The sequence below is a fragment of the Pundamilia nyererei genome, unplaced genomic scaffold, assembly GCF_000239375.1.
Source record: "Pundamilia nyererei isolate P.nyererei 1_Seehausen unplaced genomic scaffold, PunNye1.0 scaffold00105, whole genome shotgun sequence".
Classification (NCBI taxonomy): Eukaryota; Metazoa; Chordata; class Actinopteri; order Cichliformes; family Cichlidae; genus Pundamilia; species Pundamilia nyererei.
Genome location: NW_005187506.1, coordinates 1652088 through 1658564, shown reverse-complemented (window position 1 = coordinate 1658564; position 6477 = coordinate 1652088).

Sequence of the window (6477 nt, the reverse complement as noted above, 5' to 3'; positions counted from 1 at the left end):
CAGAGCAAATGCATCTGTACGAGTTTATCACGATATGCAAATAGAAAACCACGTACACACCCACATGCATGCTGTGAAGGACATCCACAGCTGCAAACGTAGGTGCCACACACGGCCTGCCAGATAAAACAGCTCTGCTTTACTTTTTAGCAGCTATTGGCTCGGCCACATGATAAAATTCTTCCCAAACATGTGTCACGGAAAAAGCTCTTTTACTAAAATGTGCAACACGGGTCAGCGTCGCCCATCCAGATCTGATAGCAATAAAAACCTGGCACAGAGAGGTTTGGAAGGAGCGGGGCAGATATGGAGAGGTGGCAGTGTAGAAAGATGTGTCCGATTTTATTGCTCAGTACTTTATTGATGCAGGTAAAAGTCCCACTAAGGTAAAAGATCTGTTTTCAGGAGTGACCTGCTGAAGAGGCCAGAAGCCATTTTAACTATTAGAAAATGTGCACGCACGGCCAAATGCAACCTCCGTGAACTACAAATGAAAATTTGGATCTTACGCAGTAAAATATTGAAGACAAAACAATAAATTTTTGTGCAGCCTTGAGCTCAGTCACACTGAGAGAGAGCGAAGCATTTCTTACTTTGGTAAAAACTGTGCACCGCTGAATGAAATGTTGATGGCAGTTTTTAATCAGAAGGATTTAACGTAGTCTGCCCACCACAATCACATTCTTCTGCATGTGTATGAAGTTACATTCGATTGCTTTCATGAGGGACGGCCTCTAATCGAACATTTCTGCTTGGTTTTAGAAAAGTAGCAGAGACGTCAGATTACCAGTGTGGGGTCGACTCATTAAGCTGGTAACAGGAGCCAACATGAGTTTAAATAATGTCTCATTTTAATTTTCTCATGTTCAGGTCAGATTGGATGCTAAACTGACTCGCTGCTCCATGTTTTAAGTTGTATTATTAGATGAATCCAGCCTGACTTCAGCCAACACAGCTGTTGTTTCTTCACATTCACTGTTGTGGTGCTTCCCCGAGACTGGGGGAACACGAGGCTCGAGTTAGCTGATTAGCAGCTACTGAACTGTGAGTGAGGCGATCATGAAACGGTAAATAAAACCTTGGTGTGTGGTAACATTAAGCTTTTGTGTTATTAGGGAAGTTTCGCTTTAGAAATCAATCTAGAAAAGAAGCCTGCGGCTCCTCGGTGATTGCATTGAAGTTTTTCACAACTTCAGCTGTTGTGATGAAGAACTGGTGGCTCAGAGGTTGAGCGTTCAATGCCTTCAAAATCTGGGAACCACCTTCGACTGCACCAGTCACTTGGTTGGTGACTGCCTCTTTCCAAAGAATCTTGGCCCGACTCAGACTGACTAGTGGAGGTTTGTGAATAACTGCTGTCTTCAAAGTGAACACAGATCAATTGCCAGTCTGAGTCAGTTTGCATTCAGACGCCTTTAATAAGTCTCCTTGCAATATTTGAGTCAACTCAACTGGTTGTATTCTGGTTATATTTCTATTTAACAGCTAATGTCATTTTGCAGTTCACGACATCACCATTTGTGGCAGAGTTTCTGCTCTGGCTGGACTCTGAACGGCTGTGAATGTGTATTTCTGTGTATGCTGATGGATACAGATTAGCTGGTTTATCAGTTAACGGCTTTATTATCACAAACAGATCTAGTATTCTGCTGCACTTCATTCATTTAAATCAAATATAAAATTAAAAGACTCACACACTTCGGGGTTCAGTAGGCATCAATTAAATATAAAGTTTTAGCACAGCAGCTACCACAGAACAGTTTTTATTTAGCTGTGTAAATGTCTTAGTGTGTTAAGATGTGACACCAGGGGGTCCTGAGCGTCATTATGTGACGAGTTGGAAGGGTTAGATTACTGCCAGACCTGGCAGACTCAAAATACAACTAAGAAGACAGAAACATTTAATGACTTAAAGAATGTGCAGAAGAGATGTACGTGAGGAGGAGGCAGGTGGAGAGTGAGCATGCAGACATGCTTCAGAGGAGGTCGAAGAGCTGGAGGATTAGCTAAAATGCTCAAGTGCTAACCTGAGCACTGCTACAAAAACAGCAGAGAGTGGGTGGACAAGCCAGACTTTATATACTTGCAGGTGAGTGTTTAGGTGATCATGATCAGGTGATCAGTCCCGCCTCCACCTGGCTTCAAAAGCCCAGACAAACCCTGAAAGTGAGAACCGAGCACAGAGTGAGAACAGGACATTTGTTTCATGTATAAGAAAGAAAATCTAGGCAAATACAACAATAGATCATAATTAGTGATTCATGACCGTTATCAAAGATTTACTCCATGAAAATGATAAAGTTTGGAAACACTCTGAGGTAACTTACATTATGAGTCGGCATGACATAAATAAACTATGTAACTAACAACTTCCTAACATGAAGAATTCAGAGTCTGCAAATGCAAAAAATGCGATTTCGTTTTTTTTAATGTAGGACTCCATTGCAGGAGATCTGGACCACTAACCCTGAACGAGGTTGTGCGGGCCTGGATTTCTCTGTGGGAACATAAGAGCCTTCCGGGTGTGTGTGGTTCTCTCATGGGAAACGCACACACAAGCGCTTTTTGCAAGCATCATTGTTAAACAGTGTAATAGGGGCGACCATTAAAGTTGTGTTCGATGAAGTTAAGCCCTGTTAAACAAGCCTCCCTTTTCAGCGTTGACGATGGAGGGCATATGGTTCTGATTACATCCGAGCGGGGAAACACAATAGGCCTCTTCAGCCCGGCTCTTGATCCTGTTCGCTTGGATTCAGCCTGACACTTTGCCACAATTCCCGGCCACAAACAGCGACAAGGAAACCCGAAACCTGTAAACAGTCCGTGTTTCTGCTTTACTACACATTTCTGGGCCTGAGAAGGCAAACCGCGGAGTTCACTGCGACGTAATCTGATTATGGGCTCCGTGGAGGGAGGGGCTGGCGTTGCTCGGGTCCAATAGGACAACGTCAAGGGTTACATGAAGAGTTCATATACAGTGTATGTCCAGTTACAGGAGTGCTTCTTCGTTAGGCACCTCTGATGGCATCACTTCATTATATCACACAGAGTTTCTGATGTCTTCCTGTTGGTGAAGATTGGTGAACCATTCGTGTTTGAAGCTGTTTACAATGCAGGAGTACAACAAAGTCCTCAGCCAAGTTCTTTTTAGTTACAGGAGGGTCGATGTTCAGAAATTCAGAAGACAAAATCATTTCTACACAAGTGAACAGCGACAGGAAATAGAATTAGACTTTTGAAGTGCTTTCCAGTAGCAGTGTGAGGAAATGTGGCCTGGAATTAACATGGACCTTGGGTGATCCAGTCACCTCTTCATAAGCAGGAAGCAGGAACGCACACATCGTATTAAAATGTGACAACAGAGTAGTATTATGTTACGAGTGTGTCAAACATGGTGAGGAGGAAATGACCCGGCCCATGTTGTTTTTCCTTCTTCTAATTAATGGCAGATGAGGCAGTGCATTTGACTGCTGTTTTGAAGGTGAGCCTCCAAACGTACTCAGTCACTTGACCGTCCAGGTTGACCGACCTAAAGAAGGTCGTACTTTAGGGTCCGCTGACAATAAATGGGAACATGATTTACAGATTTATCATGTTTAATTCAGTAAGACTTGAAACTAGTGATTCAGACCATACGCTGATCATCAGGGTGTTCACTACTGCTATTTTCTGTCACAAGTTAGCTAACAAACTAATGTTCAGTCCATGTTCTAAAAACCTTTCACTCTATCACTAGACAGTGTCTATGATAGTTTTTGAGCATAGGGCTCCATGGTGCAAATTAGCCTTTATACATATAGTGTTTCATCTCAACTTTAACAGCAATACAACGACTTTGACCAATTTGGGCATCCTCCTCTCTGAACTTGACTCCATCCTTCGAGTTTAATGGTTGTGCCCTCTGCCCTGTATGCATGGAAGACATGGAGCCCATCAAAAAAGATTTCCCAATGCCGCAACGTACTGCAACAACGTTCTGCATCAACATACTGCAACATACTGCATTAACATACCGCAACAACGTACTGCAACAACGCACTGCAACACCATACTACATCAACATACTTCAACAACGTACTGCAACAATGCACTGCAACGTACTGCAACAACGTACTGCAACAACATCAACAATGTACTGCAACACATTATTGCAAGGTACTTCAACAACATACTGCCACTACGTACTGCAACACTATACTGCGTCAACATACCGCAACAGCGTACTGCAACATACTCCAACAACGCACTGCAATGCACTGCAACACCATATTGCATCAACGTACTGCAACACTATACTGCATCAGTGCACTGCACCAACGCACTGCATCAACGTACTGCAACACTATACTGCACCAAATTGCATTAACATACTGCAACTATGCACTGCAACACCATCCTGCATCAACGTACCGTGACAACGTACTGCAACACCATACTGCATCAAAATACTTCAGTAACGTACTGCATCAATGCACTGCAAAAGTATGTTGCAGTACGTTGTTGAAATGTACCGCAATGTACTGCATCAATGTACTGCAACAACGCATTGCAAAAACATAATGCAACAACATACTGCAACGTACCTCAACAACGTACTGCAACAACATGGCATACTAATGATTTTTAAGATCTCTTACTGGGACAAAGTACACACTTAAAGTTATTAAAGCACTGCTGCCTTTGCACACAATGTTTCTGTGTATGAAATGTCATTTTCCCTTCATGTTTGTAAAATCATCTAGAAGCTGACGTTTCAGAGCTGCAGTATTTTCAGTGCTGTGTTTGGGAGTTTGCAGTGACTTTAAAGTCTCCTATTAATGCTTTTAATATTTTGTTTGATATTATTTTTTTCTCTTCTTCTTCTGCCAATGATGTAGCTCAGCAGGTCATCTTCCTCCATCACCCTGTTCCAGCATCTTCCTCTGTTACAGTAGCTCTCTTCGTGTCCTTCTTCACTACATCCACAAACCTCCTCTGAGGTATTCCTTCTTTCCTGGTAAGAAGGATAAACATCTTCATCATCCTTTGTCCAGCATATCCACCCTCCCTCCTCCGCACATGTCTCAGTCTCTCCTCTCTGAGCTGTCCCTCTGATGGACTAATTTATAATCCTGTCCATGCTGCTGACTCCCAGTGAACATCTGAACATCTCCAAACCATCACAGCAGCTCCCACTACCATCTTTAAACCTTCCCTTTCACTCTTGCTGCTCTCCTTCTGTCACAAATCACTTCTGACACTCGTCTCCACCCACTCCACCCTTCCTGTACTCTCTTCTTCTCTTCTGAACCTAGCTTTGTCTCTTTCCCATATCTTCATAGAACGGCTCATCAGCGTTATCCCTCTGTAGTCACTACAGCTCTACACATCACCTTTGTTCTTGAAAATCAGCACCAGGCATCCTCTCCAAGATTGTGTTAAACAGTCTGGTGAAAAACCCCACTGGCCTCTCCTAGACATCTCCATACCTCCACAGGTAAGTCATCTGGACCAACCATAGATTCTCTTAAATCTGCCTCCTACTTAGTAATTCTCTGTTGATATACTTTTAGTTATGTTGAGAAATTCTTATCCCCCACTAAAGCTTAGAGACACTGAAAACTGTAGCATCAAACTGACGTATTTAAGGAATATAAACACAACATCAAACCAAGCATAAACGGGAACAAAGTGAAACGTACATCTGAAGATGTGAGTTACAGTAAATATACTCGCAGCTTCCAAGACATTGTGTTTCCTCTTAAACAATCCCACTCCATCACAGGAGGAAGAAACACATACCGTGAAGTCAATTTCCTAATTATGCTTCATTTCCTGCCAAGCCAACACACTTTTGCATCGTCATAAATCATAGGAAATATCCGTCTCCATAAATCATACACAGAGATTTAAATCAGCTGTTTGTACAATCCAGTGCGTGTATCTCAGATGGGCTAATGTGTACAAAATGTGTGATAATTAAAGCCAGGCGGAGCTCTCTGTGGGGAATACCATTTCCCAATGTCTATCGAACAGCGCTGCGCTCGATACCTCCTTCAGCTGTTCACAGCTGAGCTTGCAGGGCTGCAGTAGCACAGATAAACCTCTCAGCTGATCCGTTAGCAGCTTGCTGTGGCAGCAGACTAAAGCCTGGTTTAAGATCACTTCACCGGTGACCTTTAACTGCCTAACAATTAAAAATGGCGCTGACAGGACCTGCTGTCTTCTCCTGAATAAAAGGTGTCAAGAAAGGTTCTCCACATCGCTGAGCTTTCAGCAGCATCTCACTCTCTGTATGCTGAGAGTATCTGAGTTCCTGCACCGATCGCTCGTGCTCTTTCTCTTCATACATTTTTGTTGAGCTCAGTTCTGTTTCATGTTTTGCCTGCTGGAACACAAAAGCTTCACACATTTGGGACAAATAACGTGTTTCTTGTTCTTATTATTCTTAAATGGATGCAAAGGTCAACAGGATCATAGAGCAAGACAAACCAAAGA